Source organism: Rissa tridactyla, chromosome 16 (genome assembly GCF_028500815.1).
Source record: "Rissa tridactyla isolate bRisTri1 chromosome 16, bRisTri1.patW.cur.20221130, whole genome shotgun sequence".
In the NCBI taxonomy this organism is placed as follows: Eukaryota; Metazoa; Chordata; class Aves; order Charadriiformes; family Laridae; genus Rissa; species Rissa tridactyla.
Genome location: NC_071481.1, coordinates 6,299,047 through 6,310,466, shown reverse-complemented (window position 1 = coordinate 6,310,466; position 11,420 = coordinate 6,299,047). Strand labels below are relative to the sequence as shown.

The 11,420-nt window shown below is 50.5% G+C and overlaps 1 long non-coding RNA gene across 2 annotated transcripts; it reads left to right on the top strand.

Annotated features, from left to right (window-relative positions):
- The first annotated feature begins 4,805 nt into the window (after positions 1 to 4,805).
- On the top strand, positions 4,806 to 10,074 carry LOC128918512 (uncharacterized). Of its 2 annotated transcripts, none has more exons than XR_008469557.1 (6): positions 4,806 to 5,164; positions 5,982 to 6,187; positions 7,355 to 8,263; positions 8,559 to 8,653; positions 9,405 to 9,548; positions 9,634 to 10,074. It is a non-coding gene; the product is annotated as an uncharacterized LOC128918512 (long non-coding RNA). The 2 variants fall into 2 exon arrangements; XR_008469556.1 differs by having other exon boundaries at positions 5,057 to 5,164; positions 5,946 to 6,187.
- The last annotated feature ends 1,346 nt before the right edge of the window (positions 10,075 to 11,420 follow it).

Sequence of the window (11,420 nt, the reverse complement as noted above, 5' to 3'; positions counted from 1 at the left end):
GTCAGGAATGCTCTGGGACAGTCTGTGAGACGTATTTTTCTCTTTGTCGTCATTTCCTCTGTTGATTGTAGATGCCATTTTCCACCGTTTTCTGCAGTTCTTTCATTTCTTCAGAATCTTTGTTTTGACTTAGTTGTTTAGCTGGAAATAACACAGGCTCTACTTTCCCTCTGTAGCTTCTTCTCGGTGGTCTCTAGTGATAAGCTCTTGGGGACTGTGTTGGGATCCACGTGCTTTTGTATCTAATCTTGGTGGTCCTTCTGCTTCCTTCCCATCGATAACGCTCAGTGCAGCTCTTGGGTTGCCTTGTAAATAAATTCAGGTGCTTTTCCGAAGTCTGCTGCTCGTGGTGGCGCAGTGTCCAAGAGTTGTTCTCAGATATAGCTGGCATTCTTTGTCTATGGCATCTTCAGGCTCCAGTTGTTCAGCCTCGGGATAAAAGACAGGCTTCTTTTCAGGAAGCTGGGAAGCCGAGACTCTTTTTTTTGTCTTTGCAATGGATATGAAAACAACAAATGAGATATTTTATCTGGAGACAAAAACCATAACGCCGGATAGTTGTTGGACATAGGCAGAATGTTTTTAGCAAGTTTCATGCTTGGAATAATCAGTTGTGAAAAAAGGATTTGTTCTGAGTCAAGGCTGCAACTGTTTTGCAGGAAGTTTGTGCCCGTTACCTCTTGGTGCCCAGTGACAGGGCGGGAGGTAACGGGCACAAACTTGACCATGGGAAGTTCCATCTCAACACGAGGAGGAACTTCTTTGCTGTGAGGGTGGCAGAGCCCTGGCACAGGCTGCCCAGAGAGGTGGGGGAGTCTCCGTCTCCGGAGACATTCCAACCCTGCCTGGACGTGTTCCTGTGCCACCTGCTGTGGGTGACCCTGCTCTGGCAGGGGGTGGGACTGGGTGATCTCCAGAGGTCCCTTCCAACCCCCACCGTTCTGTGACTCTGTGAACGATGCTTACCTTAGAAAGCACAGGGCAACTGAAACATCAGCTAGAATTAGAGAGGGAAATAGATATTTGCTGCTTTTATTTACAAGCAAAAGTAACAAATAGTCTAAGAACACCACGTAAGTGGAGCACGCATACTGTGTAGTTCAAAGTCCGTAAGCAGGACAAATGCGAAAGTGCTAGTTACTGTAAATATTCTTATGTAGGAAGATATAATGCAACAAGCTGAATTATAATATTGAGCTACTGACTCTACAGTTAGATATATTTAGAGGATATTTCCCATTAAAGACTGTCCTCCCCGGGTGATTTGTTGGCGTGGGTCGGCAGGGAAGGCAGACACGTGTGTCAGTGTCTGGGTGGAGGCAACGTGAGGACTGGGGACCAGGAGTCCTCAGGGGTGGTTGACGTTCAGGTGGGTTTGCATTTGCTACTCCTGCTGCTTTCTCCCGCACTCGGAATGCACCGCTCAGGAAAGGAGTGAGGCTCAAGCATGGAATTGAAAAACACATTGAAAAATCCTCATCGCGCTGAGGAGACACTTAGGTTTGTGTTCCTCTTCCAGTTGTCCCTGCCGTGAACATCAAAAGCAGAAATCTTCCTCTCAGGCAAAAGCAGCTCTTCCATTCTGCGGGCGTTCTGCTGTTTGCTTGTTTCTTATCCCAGCCTCTTCCTGTAGCTTCATTTTAGGATAAATGCTTCTCAGAGGTTTCTCTTCCCATATTATTGAGCACTTACACGTCACTGTCCCCTGAGGCTGAAGGACTCGAGCTGAGCCGGCAACTGCTTGTGAGGAATTAGCGCACACGGTGGCCTCGCAGCCTGTGTGTGCCTTTGCATCCCCATACCAAGCCCTGCGGAAGCTGTTTTACGCACTCTCCTGGCAAAGTAAAAGGATTTTAAAACAGCAGAAAGAAAAGCCTGCAGTAAGTGAGAAGCCTCCTCCTTACGCCTGTCTGTTTAGTGACGTGTGTCTCTGTAACACCTTCTTACTAACAGGTACCAAGACAGACACCGATCGCTGGCGGTAATAATGATGGTGCTGCCGTACCCAGAATGTATGTAAAGCCTTTTATAGCAAAGAATAACATTTTAGGCGTCATCTTGTTTGTCTGGAGCGGTAGTTGTTCTGCAACAACTCAACTAAACAGTGCAGTGTTTTTACCAAAGCGTATCTGGTGGCAGCAGGTTGCCCAGTTTTGGTGATCTGATGAGATCTCAGGGGATTTGCCAGGCCATGTCTGGGGAAAGGGCCTGCGACGTTCACTCCAAATATCATCATATAGATGCAAATAGCTGGTTAGCTTATAAGTCGTGACTGCTGGCATTAGATGACACAAAATCACTTCAGCATTTTACTGAAAAAAAATCACTCTGTACCATATCTCCTCGGAGATGAGAGGCACTCTGTACAACCACGACTTCTTGCCTTTTAGCCCCTTCTTTCGGGGGCTAAAACCGTACCTTAAGCTAAAAAAAAAAGAAATGGAAATTCTAACCTTCGCTCGGCGGTTTTTCTAAATACTTCGGCAGAGCTTTGACTGCTCCCTGCCCTGCCTGCGGTTTGGAGAACTTGCACTTGGCTTCTAGTCGGGCCGTGAACAGCTTCTAAAGAAACCCGGCATCCCGCGCTGGAGCTGGTTTCACTCTGGGAGAGCACAGGCTGCCTTATTCCATCGGCTGAAGCACGGTGGATTCGCACCAGCAAGCGGAGGCTCAGAAACCCGGGCTCTTTCTGCTTTATAGATACCGAGATCGCGTTGTGTCCATCCGGGAGGCTCGGAAAGGCTTCAGCGCTATAAACACGGGCTGATCCCCTGGCAACTGCTGCCTGGCTACTGTTGGTAATCACGCAAGGGCTTCTGGTGTGACAAATGCGACGGGATTTCCACAAACGTGTGTGCTTTCAGATAAAGCCACCCAACGGCAGTGTTAGAGGAGGGCTGCTGAGCAGAGCGGCCCGCGGGGATCCGAGTCGGCTTGCGTAACAGAAAAACGGGAAAACCAGTTCGGTTCTCCGAGCGTCTGCTGGCTGACACAGTTTTGCTCCCTCTCCTGCGGCTTTCCTCAAGTCTTCTCAAGGTCAGGCGTCACCTCTGCTGCAGACACCCTTCCCACTCGCCCCGAGGAGCAAACCACAGAGTCCGGTTTCGTTCTCTCCGGGGCACAATCACCAATAGGCCAACAGGTTAAAGACATGAAAATATAGATTTTTGTCTATAATAGTTTTCCTTTCTGAGGCAGAGTTTGCATAGCTCAGTACTTTGTTGGCCTTGGTTAATGCAGAGTCCGGGAGTCGGCCCGGTGCAGGGTGCAGTGTTAAATTTGCCAGATTAATCATAGAATCACAGAATGGTTTAGGTTTGAAGGGACCTTAACGATCATCCTGTCCCACCTACCTCCCACTAGACCGGGTTGCTCAAAGCCCCATCCAACCCGGGGATGGGGCATCTACGATCAAACCGTGAAAACTGGTAACAGGGCAAAATTAGCGTCCTAAATCCTCCTAAGTCCTTCTGTTTCTTTACTGAACAGCGGCGATTCCTCCTGCGGTGTTCTGAAGGGCAACTCGGAGGCCGAAGGCAGCTGCTGCAGCAGCCCTCGGGAGCCCACCAAAGCTGCTCGGTGCCAAGGTGAGGTCTGCCCCGGCAAATACATCTGTTCAACAGAAGTGGATCTCTAGAGAGAGGGAGGACGCCTTTTCCGTAAGGTGTGTGCTGCGGACACCGGATCTCCAGAGGCCCCCATTTCTGGTGGGGCAGGGTGTGTGCCTTCCCTAGCTCAGCTCCGTCGCGACAGAATCCAGTCTGCGAGCTCAGAGGGCACCCAAGAGCTGAGCCGGGGCACCCCGAGGAGCAGCGATCGGGGCGGTTCTGTGGAAATTGCCTGCCAGATGTGAGCAAAAGCACACCTGCAAACTCACCCCTAGCCACCGAAGAAGGCAGCGGTGACGCTGTCAGCTCACACTGATACAAAATGACACTGATTTAGGGAAAAAGCATGAAGTCAAACATATTTTTAAAAGGGGGAATAAGGTCATGATAGTGTGAGATAACTGCCAAATACGGCGATTTCTCTTAGCAGACTGCCTGTAACTGGTTATCGAATCCCTTGAATAGTTTTATTGTGTCACTAAGCTGCAGCTACTGGTGAGCTGAGTCTACAACAACCCAGGGATTAATTGTGGGAAGGGAAGGGGAACTAGCTATAATAAAGGATTTTGACACTTAGGAAGCCCCAGCCAAAAATCTAAAGATGGAAAGGCTTATTTATGCAGGCCTAAATTCCTCTCTCTATGTATTTTCTGTCCTTCAGCTGCAGGAGCAAAAAAATAAAGGTTGTTTTTTTTTTTTTTTGTGAGCTCAGCTGGATATGCACAGGGAGTAGGTCGTTTCCAGGGTTCACATCAGAAGATAAAGCTTGGAAAAGTCGGCATTTACTGCCAGGCTTTGACGCTTCCAACTGCAGGTAAAACAGTCGAATTGTTGGCCTACCCAGAAAACTTTGGCCACATCTGCCAGCAGCACCTGAGATGCTGAAATCTGCTCCCTGAGGAGAGAGATCCCCTGCCAGGGGCATCGCAATTAAAACTACAAGGGCGGAAGAATGAAAACCCAGCAGCAAACCTGTGTTCTCTTGCGTGATAACTCCCCACCCCAACCAAAAGGCGTGAGAAAAGTTGATGGAAGGCGGAATTTGGCTTCGCTTCAATCTCTCTCTGTGTTGGCCCTTGCGTCCTCCCAAGGTGGTCGTGCCAAGGCCGTGTGAATACCCTGGCACTCCTCCCCGGCGGTCACGGCGACCTTCAGGAACGTTCTCCGTATTTTCCTGTCGGTGCACAATGGCTCTGATTAGCTCCAGTGCTCACGCAGCGCCGGTCGGGATCCTGTCCTTGCCTTACCTTCAACCTTCCTGGATTACCTCTCCCGGCCAACCCGCCCAACCTACTCTCTCTGGTCATACTGGGAACAGCCCGGAGTGGGAGGACACGGCGGTGTCGCAACCTACTGGCACTGCAAATACCTTCAGCAAACGTTACACCCTCTAGGAAATATTGCCTAATTGTTGGAGAAGGGGAGAGGCTGACAGCTGCAGAGCTAAAGGAGGCGTTTCATTCACCGAGACGACGAAATGTGCGGCTTTTCAGTATTCCTCTGCATCCAGGCAAATGAGACATTCCTCAGAGAATTCCCAGAGAAGACTGAACTAGGTATTCGCCCTGTGTTTTGAGCTCTATTTTATCTGGACACCTATTTTCCTGACCTTTTCTGTTTGAATCCCCAATGCTAAGCGCGTCGGTCAAAGACCGCTGAAGGTTTTCCCTTGGCGGCGAGGGGGAAGGAGCGTTCCTCACCTCCCCGTCGTCCACCCAGCCCCACGAAACCCGCACCAATGCAGGAGGCCTCTAAAAACCAAGTGTTGTAGAACTTGACCAAAAGGTTTAAAAGTCCTTAGAGTAAGAAATGCCAAAGACGTTTGTGTGTAATCCTTATTCTCTTGGGAAACCAGGCTCAAAAAATAACATGCAATAGAAAAGAACGCGTACTGACAACACAGGTACGGCCAGAGACGGCGCGTGTTTAATTCAAGGTAGTTCTGCCAAAGAGTTTCTGTGACTTAATTATCTCTACAAGCAACATTCGCGTCATCTGTGTTGGGAATCAGACAGTGCTGCATTTGGTCTGTTGTTTAAGTGTACAAAGTCGGAGTGTTTTGATGTGAAAGGCCCATTTACGTTCCCTATTTCTGAAAGTCTTATGGGATCCATGCACAATACGAGTCTAACAAACGATAAATATATCAGGATTTATATAAGGAATGTATTTCGGCTATAGAAGATGCAATAATAAATTTATAATTCTTTTTTCAAGGTTCACGAGAAATCCAAGCTACAAAAGCGAGGAGCGCTGTATGAGACAAAAACTAGTAAAAGCTCAAATATTAATTCTTTTTTTAAATAAAATAAATGTTCTACATCGTTACTTATGCAGAACCTTGAAGCAAACAACTGAGCCTTGCTATTCCAGGAAAAGAACGGAATCGAGCGCTCCCGTCGCACGCCGACAGTGCTGCCGGTAGAAGAGACAGCAGCTCTCCCAGGGCCTGAATTTTTCTCAGGTTTTGTAACCGCCTGACGGCTTGATGTCACACAGCGTACTGCGCAAGGAAGCAAGCTGCGTAAACACCTGCTAATATTTTCTTGCTGAAGAAAACAATCTTCGCTTTACTGCAGGTATGTGATGCTTTTTGATGCGTCTCTCTATAAATAGATGCGCTTTGAGGACAGAAAACACAGTTTCAGTGGCTCATGAGAGATGCTTTAGTGGGTCTTAGAATCACGGAATCATAGACTGTGTTGGGTTGGAAGGGACCTCCTCTAAAGGCCATCTCGTCCCACCCCCCTGCAGTCAGCAGGGACATCTGTAACTAGATCAGGTTGCTCAGAGCCTCATCCAGCCTGGCCTTGAATGTCTCCAGGGATGGGGCCTCCCCCACCTCTCTGGGCAACCTGGGCCAGTGTCTCACCACCCTCAGTGTGAAGAACTTCTTCCTGATGTCTAACCTCAACCTGCCCTGCTCTAGTTTAAACCATTGCCCCTCGTCCTATGGCTCCGTGCCCTTGCAAACAGCCCCTCCCCAGCTTTCTTGTAGGCCCCCTTTAGGGACTGGAAGGGGCTCCAAGGTCTCCCCGGAGCCTTCTCTTCTCCAGGCTGAACCCCCCCAGCTCTCTCAGCCTGTCCCCACAGCAGAGGGGCTCCAGCCCTTGGATCATCTCCGTGGCCTCTTCTGGCCCCGCTCCAACAGGTCCATGCCCTTCTTGTGCTGCGGGCTTCGGAGCTGGACACAGTAAAGTCTTGATGCTGCTCATCCCGGTGTTGGGGTGGGCAGCGCTATTCCAGCCAAAACCGGCGCTCGGGGCTGGGATCGGCGCGGCCGGGGCTGGGTACCAGCTGCAGCCATGAGGTTTCACCCCGTGCTGGCGGTGGGAGTGCAGCCCTGTCTACGCAATCGCCTTCATTCAAGGATATTTTAGGGGTGACTCGTGTGCCGGTGGTGCGTGTGCTCCCAGCGGCCTTTTCCGTAGCAAACAGGAGGGTGAGGACAGCACGTCTCTCAGGGAGCAATGTTTTAATCACATTTGGAGGCTGTTCCCCCCCCCACACACACAAACGGGGTCATTCCCAAACTGCCTCTGGAGCTGGGACGAGGTCAATTCCAATGCTTTTTCCAGGGTTTGCAATTCCAGGGTATTTTTCCTAGCTTGGCATTGGCATTTTCCAACAGTAGTAGTGTTTTTTAAGGAGAGTGCTTCTAGAGGGAGGGAGGGAGAAACCGGCCGTGTGGAGGCAGATCGGAAGGACCGTGCACCGTCACGTACACGTGTTTTTTGCTGCCGTAGGGGCCAGGAAGGATCATCTCCCCTTGGCTCTGCAAGAAAGCCGCAGAGAGAGACGGCGAGACTCACCTGTGCGATGGAAAAAAAACCCCAACATTTACATGTTGCGGACTTTAACGGTAATGGATAATTATAAATTGCTTTGATAGGTGTATTAAACAACGCGTGCTTGGGCTCCCCGGTAGTGAGTTGTGGTTCCCACACAGAGTACGGGTGGTGTGGGGGGTTTATGTCAGTACCAGAGGGAAAGCGGTAGGAACACGGGGGCAGGCACCACCTTTCCCAAGGCGTTTATCAGCCCAGCCCTGGCTCACTGCACAGCAGGCATGCGGCCCGCAGATACGTGGAAATTAATGATTAAGCCCCAAATTTGGAAGCGAAGCCGTGGCGTTAGGAGAAGACAAACCCAACGCGCGCCTCCAGCAGCAGGTGAATCCTCCACGCGGCGATTTCGTCAAGCCAGTTCCTCCTGAAACAGGCCCGTTTGTCGGTGTCGCTGAGCACCTACAGTCCTGCTTGAAACCAGCAGAAAGGCGGGAGCACGTCACTCCGTGAGAGGAGAGGCTCTGTCAATCGTGGAAAAAGGAATTTGGCCTGAAGTCCCGTGAAGGCTGTGGAAAACTTCCAAGGGTTTCATCTGGCTTTGTATCAGTATTTTGAGGGAACTGGGAGTGTTTCCTAGAAAATGCGCACCCTTTCTCTCCCTTTTCACGTGGCTTTGGTGCCCAAACCACGACATTTGGGTTTGCTGCTTTGTTTGTGTGCTGAACCCCTTTCTGGTGTTGCGTTCTCCTGCCTTGTTTGGATTTGGAGCTGCAGCTGAAGGAGCGGCGAGTCCCCGGAGTGACGTTTCATCCCAGCTTCAGCAACATCCAACCCACCGTCCGAGGCGTGGCGGCGGGAAAAAGAAAGGTGAGCGAGGAGTAAAGCAAACAGCCGTGGGACGTGGTCCTTCCCGCGGCTCGGGTTTCCCGCTGCCCAGTCCCAGACCCAGCAGCACTTCGTGCGGGAGGCAGCCGCCCCGCCGGAGGGTCTCCCGCTGGATCCACGGGTGCTCCTCTCGCCGTGTGTATGTCCTCCTGGCCCACCGTCTTTAATATATAAAATAATATATATATTATAGTATATTAACATATACAAATATATATATTTAATATATTAAAAAAGAAGCCGTGTGAGGCACAAGGCCCAAGTTCTGATTTTACAGGAGAACCACTCGCCTTGGCTCCCGTTCCGTACCTGCAGAGCCGACTTCCAGAACTCGCAGGAAATTCGAGAGGGACGTGAGCAGGAGCAGCAGTTGTGAGTGAAAAACGGTTGTGTTTTGTTTGGTTGGGTTTTTTTTAAAGACAAACTACTGCCAAGGAGTTGCTCTTGCCTGTTGCTGCAGCAAAGGGTGACCGTATCATTCAAAGCCCCCCCATTTGCCTTTTCTTGCTCTGGTCACTCCATGTGTGCGGTCAGACTCCAGGGGAGGGGTGAGGCTGGAATTCCATCTCATTGAGGCATGAAGCCATGGTAGAACAGCCGCCCGGGCTGATTCACAAGCGGAGCGGTGCAGGTTCTCACATCATTTGTGGCATTTTCAAAGGTCGTGGGGCGCTGAGCACCCAAAGCCCATTGAATTCCAGTTTGATTTGGGCACTTTGCTGCCTTGACTTTTTCCAAACCGCCAGCTGTAAATTCCCAGGGCCTGTCTGCATCCCTGTGGAGCTGGAATAACCGCAGTGACCTTATTGACCTGCCCAAACACAGCCATGCCGTCGGCAGCAGAGCCAGCCGAGAGCCGGTCTGTAGGGGCTGAGGCTGTCACAGACCCAAAGCCATCCCCGTCCATGCCCACCTCTGTACCTCTGCCTGCCTAGATGGGGTTCAGTCTTCTTTTATTTGCCGTGGTATTTTCTTCGGGTGTTTTATTTCATATACAACTTCGGGAGAGTCTCAGAAGCTTTCTAAGTACAAACCATTGCTTGGCAGGACTTTGCCTGAGACTTAAACAAATTCCCCGTGGCCGTACCCGTCAGGCTCACTCGGCATGTGTGTCCTCTTTCAGAAATGCCTTTGGTTCATCTCAGAACCCGCAGCTGCTCAAGCCTGGACCCGTCTCTCGGATGCCTGCGGGACTCTGAAGTGCTGCCAGCGAACCGAGAAGTCGGGACGCTCCGCCCATGGCCCCGTGGTCTCCCTCCTTGGGAAGGTGAGAGGGATGCCCAGATGCCCTCAGAAATGAATTTCTGATGAAATTCCAGTAGTCTGAGGGCAAACTGTGGCTGTCGTTTCAGTATTTTGGCAGTCGGATTGCTATGGGATACGCATCGCTCCGGTTACTTCTCTCCATTCAAACCCTGACGGGGCCCCATCCGTTGCTGCGAGTTTCTGGCCGAGTGCTGCCGTTCAAACACGCGGTCGCTTCACAGTATCGGATGGGGCCAAATTTTCATGCGTGTTGTCAGTCATGTTCTCTATAAACCACAAAGACCATCCCACGGAGCCATGCTGCTGGCTATTTTTATTTTATTTTATCACTACAGAGAGCAACCCGGCAAACTTAACCATTTATTTGGCATGGCCAAGTGTTTACATGCCCCCCAGCTATAGCTTCAGATGAGGAAAGTTTGCCTCATAGCGCTCCAGAACTTGGCTTCTCAGTAGTGCCCGGTGACAGGTCAAGGGGCAACGGGCACAAGCTGGAACACGGGAAGTTCCACCTGAACACGAGGAGGAACTTCTTTGCTGTGAGGGTGGCAGAGCCCTGGCACAGGCTGCCCAGAGAGGTGGGGGAGTCTCCGTCTCTGGAGACATTCCAACCCCGCCTGGACGCGTTCCTGTGCCACCTGCTGTGGGTGACCCTGCTGTGGCAGGGGGTGGGACGGGGTGATCTCCAGAGGTCCCTTCCAGCCCCCACCGTTCTGTGACTCTGTGGGGGGAACCATAGGACAAGGGGGAATGGTTTTAAACTGAGAGAGGGAAGATTTAGATGAGGTATCAGGAAGAGAGTTAAATGCAGGCTGTGTCTAATTCAATTTGGTCACTATACAACCACGGTTAGCTCAGACTTTTCCCGGCCTTGCTGTTTTTTAAAGTATATTTATAGGCAGTTCCCTTATTCTAAAATGGCCCTGATTTTGGGAGCCATTCTGCGGGAGATAAGGGCCGAAGACAAGTGAGCGAGCTGAAAGAGCCGCACGTTATTAACTCCTCCCGGTTTTTCAGGTTTCCCTTCATTCATGGGCGCACAAGGCTTCTTCTCTCGCGTGGCCGCCGTTTATCGACAGGGCAGGCTCAGAAACAGCCATCAAACGGCAGGCAGTGAATAACGAGTTAAGCTCGCGCACAGCAGTGGGTTTGTTTAAAGCGGTGTTTGCCGTGCAAATAACACGAGCGATCCAAGCGCGGTCGCGTCTCCTGGGTGTTTGCTGAGCCCCTCCCTGCCCGTGGCTCCCGCTTGAGGGAATGGTTTAATACAGTCTATTAAGCGCTCGGACACCAAAATTAAAGTGGAATCTTCATCAAATATCACATCCACTTGGTTCTTCCGACACACACACCACCACCACCCCCCTTTAGACCTGTGTTTATGAGTGTTTTAAAGTGCCGTGGGTCTCAGGAGGGGCCAGGGAAGTTGCACAAGATGCTCCAACCTGAACGTGGCGGTTTGGATCCCGGGTGCTTTTAAAGCAAATTGACACTATCCGGGAAAAAAAAAAAATAAATAATGCTGCTGCCACCTTGAAGAAGGTACATGGTTTGATAGAATTGTATATTACTCATTAAACAGCTTCTTTAATACTTAAATCCGCTTATTATCAAATGATGTGTTCATATGTCTGTAGTTTAAATGGCTTGAACTTTGTTCTTGAACGGGTTTGGGCTGTGCCAGGAGGTGCCTGTTAAATTTACTGCCCTGGGAGCTGCCCCCACCTCGCCTGGCCTAAAATAAACCCACAAAGGAATATGAAACGAGCTTCTCCCAGGCCGTTTGTAAAGGGGGGGAGGTGTTATGGTTTTCTTCCCTACCATCTAAGTATCTAAATCGCCTTCCACACGACACCTGGGGCTGATATTCTGC